Source organism: Ctenopharyngodon idella, chromosome 5, assembly GCF_019924925.1.
Source record: "Ctenopharyngodon idella isolate HZGC_01 chromosome 5, HZGC01, whole genome shotgun sequence".
NCBI lineage: Eukaryota > Metazoa > Chordata > Actinopteri > Cypriniformes > Xenocyprididae > Ctenopharyngodon > Ctenopharyngodon idella.
In genome coordinates this window covers 41,419,297-41,435,921 of record NC_067224.1, presented here as the reverse complement: position 1 = coordinate 41,435,921, position 16,625 = coordinate 41,419,297, and the positions used below count along the sequence as shown (strand labels likewise).

Below are 16,625 nucleotides of genomic sequence, written 5' to 3'. Positions count from 1 at the left end.
ACTCCATTTCCCATAATCCTCCTTGCCAATCACATGCACACTCCACACCAATCACCAGCTGCCACATACAGCTTAGCACACTACCTGGACTATAAAGGACTCACACACACACCACCTCATGGCGAAGTCTTGATTTGCTGTTGTGATCATTTCTAAGCGTTTCCTTGTGGACTGTTTCCTGGTTTCCGGTTGGATTGTTTACTCTTTGTGATTCTCTGCTGCCTGCCCTGATCTTTGCCTGTTTCCTGGACTGTGATTGTTTGCTGCCTGCCCTGATCCTTGCCTGTACCCTGATTCTGTTTGTCTGCCGCCTGCCTCGACCATTGCCTGTCCTCGTTTATGTTCCTGCCTTTGCCCCTGTCTACCTGTGTAAATCCTGTTCTTAATAAAGCTTGCAAATGGATCCCCGCTCTGCCGACCCATCATTACAGAAGACTTCGCCGACACATGGATCCAGCGGCTTTCCTGAAGAACAATGGCCCGGTAGGAATATCGCACAATTGTTATTAGGACTCACGCAGGGCACACGATCGATAGAGGATTATATCACTGAATATTTGAACATTGCTTATTGGTCAGATCTGCCGGACTGCGTGCTCATAGACTTTTTCTGTGAGGGCATCAATCAGCCACTTAAAAAACAACTCATTCGTGAGGGACCCCGTTCATCTCTAAGTCTGTTTTTGGATTATGCTTTATTGACTGTTGGCTCTCCGTTTACGGTGGGTGTCGTGGAGAAATGCGACACTTCATCCATTCACGTAATGGCCGCCGCGCCAGATGACGCTCACAAAATGGCGGCCACCATAATAACAACACCAAGTCAAGTCAGCGCTGATTATCCTGAACCAAGTCAAGTCACGTCTCCTCTGATCTTCCAGAACAACGTCATGTCCCCGCTGTTCTTCTAGAGTCACGTTACGTCTCTGGATCTGTTTGGGAGCGGAGTGGGTTGCGTTCCAGTGTGGCTGATCCACCGCTGACTTCAGCACGAGCGGCTGGCATTCCTAAGCCTCCGCCGGCCGCTTCGCACTCAAGCCCGCTGGCCGCTACGCCCTCAAGTTCGCCGGTTGCTACGCACTCAAACTCTCTGGATGCTATGGACAAGATGGCCGCTTTGCCAGTGCCCATGGGCAAGATGGCCGCCCCGCCAGTGTCTGGCAACACAGGGATCGTTCCAGCCAGTGAGTCCACTCCAGAACCAGCTCCAGCCCGTGAGTCTGCTTCAACCCATGAGCCCGCTGCAGCGCCCACCGAGGAGGTAGGCACAGAGCCACCGCCTCAACCATTCAAACGGAGGAGGAGGAGGAAGAAGGCTTCCTCCAGCCCTCAAGGCCCGGAGGCCTTCCCAGAGCCCGCTGTAGGCCCGGAGGCCGTCCCAGAGCAGCCCGCTGCCATCCCTGAGCAGTCCGCTGCCGTCCCAGAGCAATCCGCTCTTCCTGATACAGCCACGGAGGCCGGCACCGAGCTCCTCGCCCTGCCGGCGCCACCCGAGCTCCTCGCCCTGCCGGCGCCACCCGAGCTCCTCGCCCTGCCGGCGCCACCCGAGCTCCTCGCCCTGCCGGCGCCACCCGAGCTCCTCGCCCTGCCGGCGCCACCCGAGCTCCTCGCCCTGCCGGCGCCACCCGAGCTCCTTACCCACGAAACCGCCACGGCCTCCGTTGAATTCCCCAAGAACTTTTTGGGGGGGGGCCATATACCTGAGGATGGGGAGCTTGTGGGTGGGGACCCTGCACGGCCGCGATCATCAGCGGCCTCCGAATTGCTTGAGCTTGCGGGTGGGAACCTTACACGCCCACGGCCTTCAACCGCCTGTGAACTGCTGTGGCCAGCTACGGACCCTGACCTGCCGTGGTCGCCCAAGCCACCTGACCTACCGTGGCCGCCCAAGCCACCTGACCTGCCGTGGTCGCCCAAGCCACCTGACCTGCCGTGGTCGCCCAAGCCACCTGACCTGCCGTGGTCGCCCAAGCCACCTGACCTGCCGTGGTCGCCCAAGCCACCTGACCTGCCGTGGTCGCCCAAGCCACCTGACCTGCCGTGGGCGCCCAAGCCACCTGACCTGCCGTGGGCGCCCAAGCCACCTGACCCGCCGTGGCCTCCCGACACTCCTGACCCGCCGTGGCCGCCCGTGGCACCTGATCCGCCGTGGCCGCCCGTGGCACCTGATCCGCCGTGGCTGCCCGTGGCACCTGACCCGCCATGGCTGCCCGAGTTCCTGGACCTGCATTGGAGACCCCGTTCCCGTCTGCCAACAGGTCTCCAATGTACCCACCCCCCCTCCCTATCTGTGCCATTTACGCCGCGAGGACGCGCCTTCCGGAAGGGGGGCGTTATGTCACGATCACTGTCTGTTCCTGTCAGTTCCTGGACTCCATTTCCCATAATCCTCCTTGCCAATCACATGCACACTCCACACCAATCACCAGCTGCCACATACAGCTTAGCACACTACCTGGACTATAAAGGACTCACACACACACCACCTCATGGCGAAGTCTTGATTTGCTGTTGTGATCATTTCTAAGCGTTTCCTTGTGGACTGTTTCCTGGTTTCCGGTTGGATTGTTTACTCTTTGTGATTCTCTGCTGCCTGCCCTGATCTTTGCCTGTTTCCTGGACTGTGATTGTTTGCTGCCTGCCCTGATCCTTGCCTGTACCCTGATTCTGTTTGTCTGCCGCCTGCCTTGACCATTGCCTGTCCTCGTTTATGTTCCTGCCTTTGCCCTGTCTACCTGTGTAAATACTGTTCTTAATAAAGCTTGCAAATGGATCCCCGCTCTGCCGACCCATCATTACAAGTACTTCTTAAGATAATCTTAAGAACATCTAAGTGTACTCAACTGCCATTTTGAGACACCATGAATATGAACTAAATGTTTTGTAGTACACTTGAACCCATAAATGGCTACTATAAGTGGCAACTAAATACAGTTTTTAATACAGAGATATGTTAAAAGCATTTTAGTTCAGATTCATGAATCCTCAGAACAGTTGAGTACACTTAGATGTTTTTGAGATTATCTTAAGAAGTACTAAAGAAGAATTTTTAGTACACCAAGTACAAAATTAGTGTGTGAAAATAGAGCACTTTAATGGCTCGTTTCCACTGATCGGTACGGTTCAGTTCGGTTCAGTTCAGTACAGTTCGGTACAGTTCGGAACGGTACACCCTGAACAGGCTTGCGTTTCCACCGCCAACAGTACCCTTACTTGATAGCCGTGGTGTAGCCGGAAAGTAGCGATCGATGTCATTCTCGCGCAAAGAAGAAAACGACACAGTAAACAACAATGGATACAGTGATCACTGGGCGCTCAGTGCTAATGTACCTGTAGGATAGTGACCATTAGGGGGAGCTAGAGGAAGTAGGAAGGCTGATGTGTATGTAGGCAAGAGAAGTAATAAAGAAGTATGTTCACCTACAAATGTGTGCATCTGATATACACTACATCTGGCGACGAGGATTAAAGCTCTTGGATGAAGGCACTTTAATGTGGATTGTTCTTCAGATTTTAAGATTTTGAAGCATACAAAAAAAAAAAAAAAAAAAAAAAAAAAAAAAAAAAAAAAAAAAAGGAAATATCAGTAACATGGCGATGGTGCTGAATCTACCTCCTCTCTGCCCATTTGATGTGCATACTGACCCCGCCGGCATTAGATTGCGATGGGCAAAATGGGTGAGCAGTTTCAAACTTTATTTGAAAAAAGAAAGAAAAAAGAAATGCCATATATGACTCAAATCGGTGAATCTGTTCATTACGAACTTTCCGAATGAAGTATGAGAGAAAGGACCGTTTAGATGTACCGATTCACTAGAATGAATCCGATTTTCCAGAACTACACATGAGAGGAGGACCGTTTAAGACAAACCGATTCAAGAATAACCAGGGCTATACAAGATGGAGCCGACAGTTTGGTTGTTTACCTCCGCTCGCTCGTCAGTATACAAATGTGACATTAAAAACAGAGACTGCCGCGCTGCACAGCTAATTGTTGGGGAAAAGCAGCTTTTTACTGGAAAAGCTTTTGTTGAAAGCAGACCGTCATAATGGTGTGCAGGAAGGACACAATACTGAACCTTAAAGCTCAATTTAATTGTCATCACTTTATTTTGTAGAAATTGTTTACACACAGGTGACTATGTTACCATAGAATAAATTGTTACTGTAGAATAAATAATCACTGTAAAAACACATAGGCTATTATAAGCGTGACTCATGCTGCATAGAAAAAGTTGCTGTCGCGACTCTGGAAAGCCAAGTTTACCGGCGTGAAATAAAAACATTATGTCCACATCTGGTCCGCGTGTAATCCACATGTACCAGATGTGGGCCGGATCTGGGCCAAACTATGTTGCTGTCTGGGAGCATCAGTGAATGTTTGCAGCTTTTTTAATAGTGGAGTCCTTCAATTGTCCTCAGTGTGAAAGATGGATCTCAAAATCATACAGTCACTGCTGGAAAGGGTTCAAATATGCAAACGATGCTGGAAAATCAAAGAATCTGCAGGGCTGAGCTCAGTTTAACTGCTCAGGACAAACAAGAGACTCATGAACAACTGTCACAAAACAAAACAACCAGTCGTGGATCATCCAGGTAACCACACACAATATTAAGAATCAAGGGTACACTGTAAACCCTAATGCTCAAAATACTTAATTGTTTAAGTTTTAATTAAGTTCGTCCTACTCTAAACTTAAAAGGCTATTAATTTTCAAACTTAAACATTGTTATATTTTAATATGGACTAAAACATGCTTCATTAGTTAACATGTTCATTTTCACCAAACTGACAATGAAAAATACTTATAAAGCATTTATTAATCCTAGATAATACTAATTTCTTAGTTAAAGTTTAATAACATTACTAAAAAGTTGTAACTATTATTTAATGGACCTGAGCTAAAACTGACAATGATCAGTTGTATTTTTTAACATTAACAAAAAATAATACCTTCTGTAACAAAGCATTCTTGATCTTACTTAATGCATTAACTAACGTTAAATAATGAGACCTTATTATAAAGTGTTACCTGTTGTTCTTTATAATTCTTTTGCACTTTAATCTGTTTGAAACATTTTACTTTGTGTGTGTGTGTGTGTGTGTATTGTGTTATTGTATTTAAATGTTCAGAGTTCTTTTTGTTATAAAAAAAGAGTTCTTAAACCTGTTATACTATAACAACACTTTTTTTGCATCTTATTTCAATATCGTGATAATACCGTATACCGTGATAAAAGCTTCAGCAATTATCACAACATGAAAATTTGATACCATCACATGCCTAGTGTGAACATTAACAGAAGGTGCACAGTGTCATTCACACAAACACTAAACACCATCATGGTAACACACATGACATTAAGAAATAAACTAGTATTTATATGGTGTTAGAACTGTCAACTTATTTCATTTAAATCAAATGAAAAGGATTATTTCTTAACATAAAACTGAACTGCAAACACTGAATGTGTAACAGGGGAATAATCAAAACATAATTTTGTGTCTATGGAAGCGGCAATAATAATCCTTTCCATTATAATTACAACGTATGTAATGTAAGTAACTGTAAAGTTTACTCTGTTCTTCTCCCAGTTCACCAGACACTTACATTCATGTATTTCGAAAGAAGCGGATGAATTCACGTTTTGTAAATCCAACAGATCCGAGTCTCTGAACTGCGGCATAAACAAACATGGCGGCGCTCATCGCGCATACACTGTTAGACTTTGCTGTAATTTTACAGTTACTTACCGCAAAAAATCCCAGTAAAATACCATATATATTTTTTACGGTTAACTACTGTAGTATGCACTGCATTATGGGTATTTACAGTACTTTACTGTTTACTCAAAAGCAGTAGTGCTACTGTAAATTAAGAAGACTGATTTCTTGAAGGGTGTATGGTCCTGTGGACTGCAGGTGATGATACATCAGGCATTTTTTTGAGCAATGTTGCCAAGCAATGTTGCATGGGCACTTTTTTCCATTGAGAATGAGCAACAAATTTCTATCTGGATACTTTAGATGGGTCGTGGGCATTTTTTTGAGATCCTCCAATCAGAATGCTAGCAGCCGATCACGTGACCGGCTTGGCGCTTTCAGAAAAATTCAAACAAGATGGCGGCCTCTCTGTGGCAGGGAGCGAAGAGCGTGAACTAATATATTTTTACGCTGGTAAGTTGTCATGTGTCAACCCAAAACAGGGAATTTACCTCATTTAATGCGTAAAATACCAACATTTGTGGTATGTAGGCTGTAATTTCACCATCGAATGTTTTCAGTTAAATAGAAAAAAGACATAACTTCTGTAATGTTATAGTGGTGTAGGTCGTAAAGCGGGTGATTCGAGAAAGTTGCTTTTGACGCGATCATCATCCCGGGTTCGAATCCGTCTTTTGCCAAACTCGCTCTTCTCCCCTTTCACATCACAAACCCGATCGGAAAGGCATTTATATTTAATAAAAATGAAGAGAATATTTTGAAAAGCTTAAATAAAGTGCCTAACAAGTGTTTAATAATAAAGTATTTATTGTGTTGGCAATAGTTTTGCTCCTCTCAGATTGGCAGCTGCCAACTGTCCGTAGCCATAGTTGCCCTGTGTACACAGTAAAAAACGTTGGGTTATTTTATTAACCCAACCGTTGGGTTACACATATTGGGTCACCATGTTGGGTTATTTACCAAAAATGTTGGGTTATTTTTAACATCGTTGGGTTATTTTTATTAATAACCCATCTGTTGGGTTAAATACGGATCCTGTGACGACGGTTCAAATTTTAACGGTCCAGTGACAGTCAACAGAAAGAAGCTGCTGCAACCTGATATTATGAAGGTAAGTCATGTCGTTTTCGTGTATATAACTTTTATAACATTAGGTATTGTGTACTGAAACATAACATATATTCTAAAACTGAATTTTATATTTTTAAGTCGTAATTTTCTAGTCAGTTTTAATGTTCTCCGGTAAGTGAGATCGACTGGAAATGATTAACGTTAGCTATCCCAGTCAGCTCGCTAGCAGTGATAAAGTAAACATACTAGCGAAACTGCTTAGAGATGTATTACCTTACAATGGTAACTAATAATATTGTCTTGTGAAATAATATATTTATATATATATATATATATATATATATATATATATATATATATATATATATATATATATATATATATATATATATATATATATTAAAAAAAAAAAAAAAAAAAAAAAAAAAAAAAAAAAAAATCGCTAAACTAAGGAAGGCTAGGTCTCAGCAATCACTATCCAACATTACGCATGTTTTACGGTCTTTGTGATAATCTTTCATAATATGACAGCTAAATTTGAGCTTCAAGCTTGTACTTTTTTTTGTACAGGTGTGATTAGAAATGCGGAACGAAAGAGCACTTCTTATTTGAGCCGTGGCGCACGGACCGTTTATCAGCTCGGCCTACGAAGCGCAAGCTCGGTCCTCGATTCTCGGTCATGCGGCACCACAACAGAGCTGTTTGAATTATTATTCAATCGTTCCCAAAAGCTTCTACGCAAAAAAAAAAGAAAAAAAAAAAAAAAAAAAAAAAGGGAGAAACGTTGTGCAACCAATGAACGATTAGTTTATGAGTAGTTAACGACAGTTACAATGTGTTTTTATCTATAAATAACCTAGATTTACTGTTTATTAGGTTTACCGTAGTAACACTAACTGCAAATCTGGTATTTGCAGAAATGTGGTATATTCATAATGCATGTCTTTATACTGTTGTTTCTTATGAAGCTATGTCAGTTTTTGCATTTTTGTTGTACTAAATGTGTTTATACTTGTGATTTAGACAAATGGAATAATCTGTGAAGCAAAGACTACAACAACCTGCTATTTAATGGAAACATTTGAAGGTAATCTATTTAAATAAATTACAACTTTTTTAAAGACTAATTTACTTTACTGAAAATATTTAATTTTTCTGCTTTATTGTAACACAGAGCAAGGAGTGGATGAAAGTTTTATGCTGCTGGATGACAGTGGTTCTCAACTGTGGTCCTAGAGTATCCCCAGCAATACACATTTTGGATGACTTCCTTATCTGACACCCTTTTCCGGCCTTGGAGTCTCTCGACTAACAAGCTGGTAAGTTGAATCAGGATTAGAGAGACAAAATGTGCAGTGCTAGGGCTACTACAGAGCCAGGTTGTTTGGGAAACACTAGGGTACAGTTTATTACTCTTGTTTGTTTGTTTTTTTCTCAGTTGTCTTTATTCGTTTTAATACATTATGTTTTAATTTAAACAGAATCCAAGTTGTTTGATGACTGACAACGATTTAGTATCAAAAAAATGCAAGAATTCCTCACAGCCAAGCTAATGTGTAAATTAGACATACAACACCTCAACAAACTGCATGGATTTGATCCTGTGGAACAAAAACTGGAATGGTGAGTTTAATGATGTTCAGAATAGTGAAGGGTTGTTTTATTTTGGGAAAAAATGTATTGGCCATGTCTAAGTGCATGTGAAATTTGTCCACACACACGTGGTATAAATTAAAGTTTTTAAACTTGTCTTTCAAAGATGGTCATGGAGAAACTGCCTTCAAAACCCTTCCCGCTGTCCTGCCATCATCGCCATGCCTCACAAATGGGAAAATGGTGCTGAAATGAAGCACAGCTTAACTGACATTCAGCCTGTAAGTAAAAGCAACACTGCAAAATTAGCTTTGATAAATTACACTGCTCTGTATACATATGGATCCATTTCTCCTTTCCTTTAGTTATTCTGCTTGTTAATAGGTTAGTTCACCCAAAAATGAAAATTCTATCATTAATTTCTCACCCTCATGTCGTTCCACACCTATGAGACCTTCACTCATCTTTGGAACACAGATCAAATTCTTTTTAAAGAAATCAGAGAAATTTCTGTCCCTGTATTGACAGTCCACCCAACTAAAATTAAGGCCCAGAAACGTAGTAGACATTGCTAAAGTTCTCAGTGTGACTCCAGAGGTTTAACCTCACATCTTGTCTTCACCAGACTTTTGTCGCATCGCACCACAACAGCTAAAAGCTGTCTACACAGAACGCGACAAACCGACCGTTGCAGAGCACTCGGACTACATCAGAAATAGAACAGGGAATCCGTTTACTCAGGAATTTGGTGTTGCGCCGCATCCAGTGTAGACAATACGACTGATTATAATAGGTTCTATTTTCTTTTGATGTGTCGCTTTGCTCACGTCCGGTGTAGACACGGTTTCAGTTTTATGAAGTGACACGAGTGCTTTGTTTGTGCAAAAAAAAAAAAAAACATAACTTTTGCATTTACACAACAACGTCTGCTCTTGCATCAAAACAACATGAATGTGTTGAGGTGCTCCTGTGAACATGCATTGGAGATTATTATTTTGTAAATAAAGTGGAAAATTATGGTTAGGGAATAAAATATAGAATATACTTGCATCGCTTCCTAAAACTGAGGTTAAACCACTGGAGTCACATGGATTACTTTAATGTCTTTTACTACCTTTTGTGGGCCTTAAAAGTGGTAGTTGCGTAGCTGTCAACAGAGGGACAGAAATCTGTCAGATTTCATTAAAAAGATCTTCATTTGTGTTCTGAAAAGGTCTTTGAGGTTTAGAAAGACATGAGTTATTAAAGGGTAGGTAACGCAACATTTTCTGCCAATCTCATGTTAATCTTGAGTACCTATAGAGTAGTATTGCATCCTTCATATTAGTTTTATCATATTTATAAAAGATAGATATTCTGTAACAAGCCTTTCCACAAAAGCCGAGCCCCTGGAGGCGTGCCTGCTGTGGGCAGAACTAAAGAGTCATGAGCGCGCAGCTTTTGCGTAGAGATCGTCTGCAAGCTGCAACATCATTATAAATAAAAAGGGAACAAAAATGTTTGTGTCGTTTACATTATATACACTTGAGTGGCGATTGCCAATAAAACACAGACATTTGATGCAGTTTTACTCACCGCCCATGATCTGGGACTTGTTTACAAAGCATTCGTCACCAAAATCAAACATACATGCTTCACACAACTCGTGTTTTGAAACTTTGGTCATGTTTAGCATGAGAATGCAACTCTTTAACTGTGTAAATAAGTCCGAATTTAATTTAACTTTTTCTTCTTTTTTTTTTTTTGGGTGAACTAACCCTTTAACAGCAGTTGCAATTCAGTGACCATATTTTAATTTAGTACAGCACTGCTTCAGTGTAACTTTTACTTAATTTAACACTGCTTATGTTGTCACAGTGCATGCCAACTGAACTTTATTTATTCTTTGAAGGTTGGCGCATTACCTGAGCAGTGAGACAAGCCGGGATCCACATGACTTGATGCCTTGAGGACAAAGAGAACTCCCAAGTTTTTTTTTTTTTTTTTTTTTTTTTAAAATAACATTATTTTTTCATTGTGGCATTGAACAGAAGATCTTATTTTAAGCTATGCATGTATATTTCAATTTTTATTTTTATTTATTTTTTTAACATATGAAATACTGTTCAAAGCCTTCTGCTCCCATTTAGGAGGTTTTGTAGCATGCAAACTTTAATATACAGTAGTAGTACATTTGAAGTGGATCAAAAAAGTTAATCAAAGTTGTCCTAAAAACTAAGTTGTCCTAAGAAAATGGTTTTAGGGACAACTTTGATGAAAGGTTTTGATCCACTTCAAATGTTGACTAGTGTATTAAGAGGGGTTCCCTTAACACACTTTGCTGCCTCCTTAAGAACTTTGATCATCATCATTAGGTCCAACATATTTGTGGTTTTATTACTTAAGGTATGTTTACAGCACATCAATGCATACAATCTACAGTGTTGACTTTTCATTAAAGATATGTTTATTTATTGAAGAATTTAATGTTATGAATTTATGTGTACTCGTAGTTTTTCATTTAGTGTTCATTTTGTATTTGTGTGTTCTGTATGTACATTTTATGTGTTTTGAGTTTACTCTACATGGTTGTGAAGGTTTTAAATATAGGTTTTAATTGTGTACTGTTTGTACAAATTTATAGGTTTGAATTTAATATTTGTACTGTACACTTTTGAGTAGGTTTAAATGTAGTGTTCATTTTGAATTTTTGTGTGTTCTGTATACATATTTTATTTATGTTTGAGTTTACTCTGTACATGTTTGTGTAGGTTTTGAATGTGTACTGTTTGTACAAATTTGTTTTGAATTGATGTACGTACATTTATGATATTTACATTAAATGACTCCACAATATTTCATTTGTAATTTAAAATATATTTGTTAAAACATGTTATTTTATACAAATAAACAATCTAGAAAACAAAGTATGTTTTATATATTATAATAATGTCATGAATAAAAGTAAATAGTTAACCCAACTGTTGGGTTATTTTTAACCCAATTGGCTTTTAACCCAACCATTGGGTTAAAAATAACCCACAGTTGGGAAGGTGCTATGTTAACCCATAGTTGGGTTACTTGTTGGGTTATTTTTAACCCAACATTTTTTTAGTGAAATATATATATATATATATATATATATATATATATATATATATAAAAAAATACACACATACATACATACATACATACATAGGAGGTGGAAGAAGAAGAGGAGAGGGTAGATATAAATCGCACTTTTGCAGCTGGGGGATCGATTAGAAACGCAGCGGTGTTTACAATCGATCACCCATCTCACTCTCGCTTCTTCCTCCTCCTGTCTGTCTGGGCTCAGATACAAATCTGAACGGCTAGGGGTTTTTCCATGCCCTCCCGATCTCAAACGTGGAGATCCGGAAGGAATGAAAAACTTATGGGAGCTGCAGCGTTTATGGACAGAAAGGAACCGCTCGTCGAGCCGTCCGCGTGCGGTCCCTTTCTTAACGCGCCCTCATGGCAGCCGCAGCCTGCCAGAAGCGCGTCCCAAAAACATCAGCAGCGCCCTCAAGCACTGTCTATGCACGCTCCTCTCCCAGACAGAAAACGCCCAGAAATGTGTATATCAAGTGTCAAAACCTGGGACACGGATGAACACACTCTCTTGAACGTTTGTAAGGCATATTAGAGAATTCCTTACCGGAGTCGATACAATTGTGATCAGACAGAACAGTCCCGAAAGACGAGAAGATACTGACTGATTCTCTAGGCACTCCTTATATACTTCCGGGTCGCGCTATGATGATGTCATAGGCTGTCGCCGGCCAATATGATTGGAGTGGTTTAATTCCTTGCTTTCAGACACCGGTTCACATGTGACGTTCCCCATAGTGTACTGAAACGTAGAGTTGAGTTCCCTTTCGAAAGGGAAAGTGTATAGGTGCACTGAAGTGCATTAGGAATACACAAATGTTATAAAACTTCTGATCAGATACATGAATTTCTTTCACCATTTCAAACTGACTATATGTTGTTTTCTTTATTTGTCATAATTACAAATATTTACTTGTGTAACTACTTTCTGTATGTATGTATATCTGTTTGCAACCATGCAAAATTGTGAAAAGTGCTATTGAATTAAATTAAACAATAGCCTACCTGATATTCAAAGTGTGAGCAAATTATTAAAAAAGGTAAAGGTCATAATTATAAAACTTACCTATGATTATTTTTTGCAACTCAAAACATATTTCCTGTAAACTTTTATCAAGGCCAATACTATTTTTTATACTAAACAAGTAGATCTCAAATACTGTTCATTGAATTGGACATTTAATCATAACAGGTCAACATAGGATTCAACAAAAATAAATTACTAAAGTACTTAAAAAAATTTAACAAATTAAATCTTTTTTCTTTTTTTTTAATTTCTCATCGTTACATCTGAGCTATAGGCAAAAGTTGGGTTTGAAAATTCTGCCCTTACAGCCAATTAGCAGAAACAAACTAGATGTTTCAGTTCATACCTCATGTTTTCTGTGGTTTGCACAAAAAGAATGTCTCTTCAAAACAATTATATAGCATCATCTAAAAATATTTTGATCATTCTCAGATTTGAAATACATGGCGAGACTTGTGTCTTTAGCTACAAAGACTTTCTAGACTCTAAAGTTTCCTTCTGACAAATGTGCCAAAATCTGCAACACAGATTCCCAATAGTGTGCACTCCATCGAGTTCGGTTGCTTAGCAAAAGTACAGCAAAACCGATTGTTGGTGAGTGTGGTGGCATTGGCTTTATGGCGTGTTCAAAACATATCAATCATTGTGGTTCAACCAATAGTAGGAAGTTGGGGCAGGCCAATGGGGGTCAAGGTTTAGCTTCAGCAGTTACAGTGTTTTCAAGTAATGTCAGAAAGAGTGTATTTAAAATGCACATGAACATCAGCGTAACTCATAATTATGAGTTTAGGTAACTCTGGATTTCCTTAAGAGTTTCCAAGTTAAGTACGCGACGGTGAGAAAACATGTCAGAGGCAATGGATGCAGAGTCTGCCCTAGTAAAAAAACCCTACCAAAATGCATTTAAAATAGGCCTACATTCATTTCACACTAACTAAAAACCCATTAATATACAGTAGTCAGCATTTGAAGTGGATCAGAAAAGTTCATCAAAGTTGTCCTTAGAAGAAGGTTTTAGGACAACTTTGATGAAGGGTTTTGATCTGCTTCAGATGTTGACTATTTACAGACGTACTGACATAAATATTTTAATTAAACTTTATTTGCAGTTCTTCTTTATTGCACAATGCACAATGCGTATTTCTAAATATTAAGCCTAAAATGTGTTTAATATCACTGTTAGTAAGGATAGTATGATCACTGTATAATTTGAATGCAAGATACATATACAGGTGCTGGTCATATAATTAGAATATCATCAAAAAGTTGATTTATTTCACTAATTCCATTCAAAAAGTGAAACTTGTATATTATATTCATTCATTACACACAGACTGATATATTTCAAATGTTTATTTCTTTTAATTTTGATGATTATAACTGACAACTAAGGAAAATCCCAAATTCAGTATCTCAGAAAATTAGAATATTGTGAAAATGTTCAATATTGAAGACACCTGGTGCCACACTCTAATCAGCTAATTAACTCAAAACACCTGCAAAGGCCTTTAAATGGTCTCTCAGTCTAGTTCTGTAGGCTATCACGGGTAAAGATAAAAGGGCTATGTCAAAGTCATTTAAATACACCACATTTACTGCAGCAGTTGGTGCCCATATGATCACAAACCACAACAGCCACATCCATGAGATCGTTTAAATGTATTGAATTTTATGTAAGTGAATTTTATGTCATAGAAGGTCAATTTCAAATGAGTGCAGAATATCATCCTAATCTGCCATGTGTGTTTTTCTCAGACAACCTCTATAAAAATTCCAGAGCAAATTACATGCTGTTATTTGCGCAAATTTAACAGTACTCCAAAAAAAAAAATGTAATCCAGTTTTGATGCGAATGTCTGTGGTTGCTGATGTTGTATTATTCTAACACGTCTCTTCATGTGTTTTGACCTCCCTGAGCTGGTGTTTGTGCACCAGTCTTATGCTCAAAGCATGCTTTCATTTAATTTCAATATGTGTGGTATACAACAGAAAAATAAATAAATAAATAAATAAATAAAATTAATAAATAGAGCCAAATCACAGAACCTGCAAAGACAATTTTAATATCAGTCTCAGGTAATAGTAAGGTACATGTCTAAATTGTTCTGCTCACTTATGCAAGTTTATTTTTAACAGCCACTTTTATAAAATCAAGTGAAATTCACTTAAATAGGGATTTTTAATAAATTTGAATTATATCAATAAATAATTAATTTAAAGACATGCGTTGTACATGATGTTTGCAAACACAGCACATGACTTTCTGTAACACCCATGTCTAGAAAACACACACTCTCCTCTGTAAAAACAAAACAAAATAATGATTTAAGTCTTGTATGAATCAGAACATGAAACCACAGGTGTCGGTAATAATAATTGTAACTCAAATGACATTTGAAAAGTAGTCCTGTCCAAATAGTGATATAATGTCATGGTTCAATTTCAAATGTGTGTGAAGTTATCATTTGCAGTTCAATATTTTTATAAGTTCATCAAAAATTGGGTAAACACACAAAAACTCATTCTGTATTATTTATAAGCCTTTTGAAAAATGGGGACATGGAGTAATGTCCTCATAAGTCACCCTCTCCTTGTAATACCTATATCATACCCATGTCATTATACAAATTTGTGTCCTGATATGTCACACACACACACACACACACACACACAGCAATTATGTAAAAAAGTCTGAGTTGAATAAAAAGCTTTCAAAATTTTTTATTTTTGTTATAATCCTTATTTCATGATGTTACATCTCACCCCAGGGTCTGTTACAGCTAACCCGGACTATGGCGTGAATTGTAACATTTTACTCCTTGTGTTTGAAACTAAACCACACATTTTCTGTTTGTGCTGCTGTTTGGACCTTCTTAATATTAAATGATATCAGTTGACTTGCCAAACCTGTTTTGTCACTGAATGGCTCAAACATCATAAATCCTCACAGTTCAGTTGCTCTTTACAGAATGTAATATTTGTCCATCACACAGGACTCTGTGTGACTGAAATACTATTAAGGCTTTTATTTGTTGGAGTAGGAATGATACTTCCTCTCTTAATTATCCAGAGTTTCTCATGAACATTACAGATTCTGTTTTTTAACCTCTAATTTCACTCTTTGTATGCATACAGCTTATGTGACCTGTATGAGGAAGGATCTTTAATGTCTGTATTTGTTCAGATTCTTACAACCTACAGTAGTTTTTTAGTCATGTCAGCATCTCAGGCTCTTTTTGGCAGTAACGGAGTTACAGAAATACAAGAGTTGCATACAATAAAAATAAAAACCAAACAAAAAGATAGAAAAACAGCAGTTAATAATATACAAGATGTTTTACATTATTACATTTACCTTGTGATAAAAATTCTAAAACCTTCTTCTAGTAATATCTCGCTAAACAAGACCGTAAGTGAGCTTACTACATAAAAATTTTGTCTAAAAGCAGGACAGTCCACTAAAATATGTTTGATGGGAATACATTTCTTGCAGAAATACACAGAGTTGGTTCTTCACCTTTACGTGTATGAATCAATCTCGTATGGCCTGTACTGTATATGTGACATCTAGTGAACGCCACTTGATCAAATCTTGAATATTATTTTTTTTAAAAAAGAAAAGAAAATTGTAAATCATGAAAATTATGAAGAAAATGAGAGTATGGGTGCACATGAATTAATAAAGCTGTATTTGCTCAAAATCTGGCTTTCTTAGACCAGTTCGTCTAGGATGAATTCAGCTAATTATTCGTTTTAATTTTTTTTTAAACATGTGCCTTCCTTTATATCTAAAGTCCTTTATGTCAATGGCTCTGCTCGCAATAAGCGCTGTTAGAACTGAATGAAGAAAATAAGCATTTCTCTGCCATATGTAAGGATGAGTTAAATCCGACAAAGTGGTTTAATAAAGGGGCGTTTGATCTTGTGAAATACTACATTTTAGTAGGCCTACGTTTCACAGTTCCAGTATTTTTATATGGGACAATATAAATATGGCCCACTGCCCTAACGAAATGCAAAGTTTTATCATTTTTACTGTACCAATGTTTTTTCATGAACCATTAAACGTGGCATTATGACAATGCACACTGAGCTAAT

The 16,625-nt window shown here is 38.7% G+C and overlaps 1 long non-coding RNA gene across 1 annotated transcript; it reads left to right on the top strand.

Annotated features, from left to right (window-relative positions):
- Nucleotides 1-7,240: 7,240 nt before the first annotated feature.
- On the top strand, nucleotides 7,241-12,130 carry LOC127512142 (uncharacterized). Its single transcript, XR_007930134.1, has 4 exons — nucleotides 7,241-7,883; nucleotides 7,971-8,115; nucleotides 8,556-8,670; nucleotides 10,281-12,130. It is a non-coding gene; the product is annotated as an uncharacterized LOC127512142 (long non-coding RNA).
- Nucleotides 12,131-16,625: the final 4,495 nt, after the last annotated feature.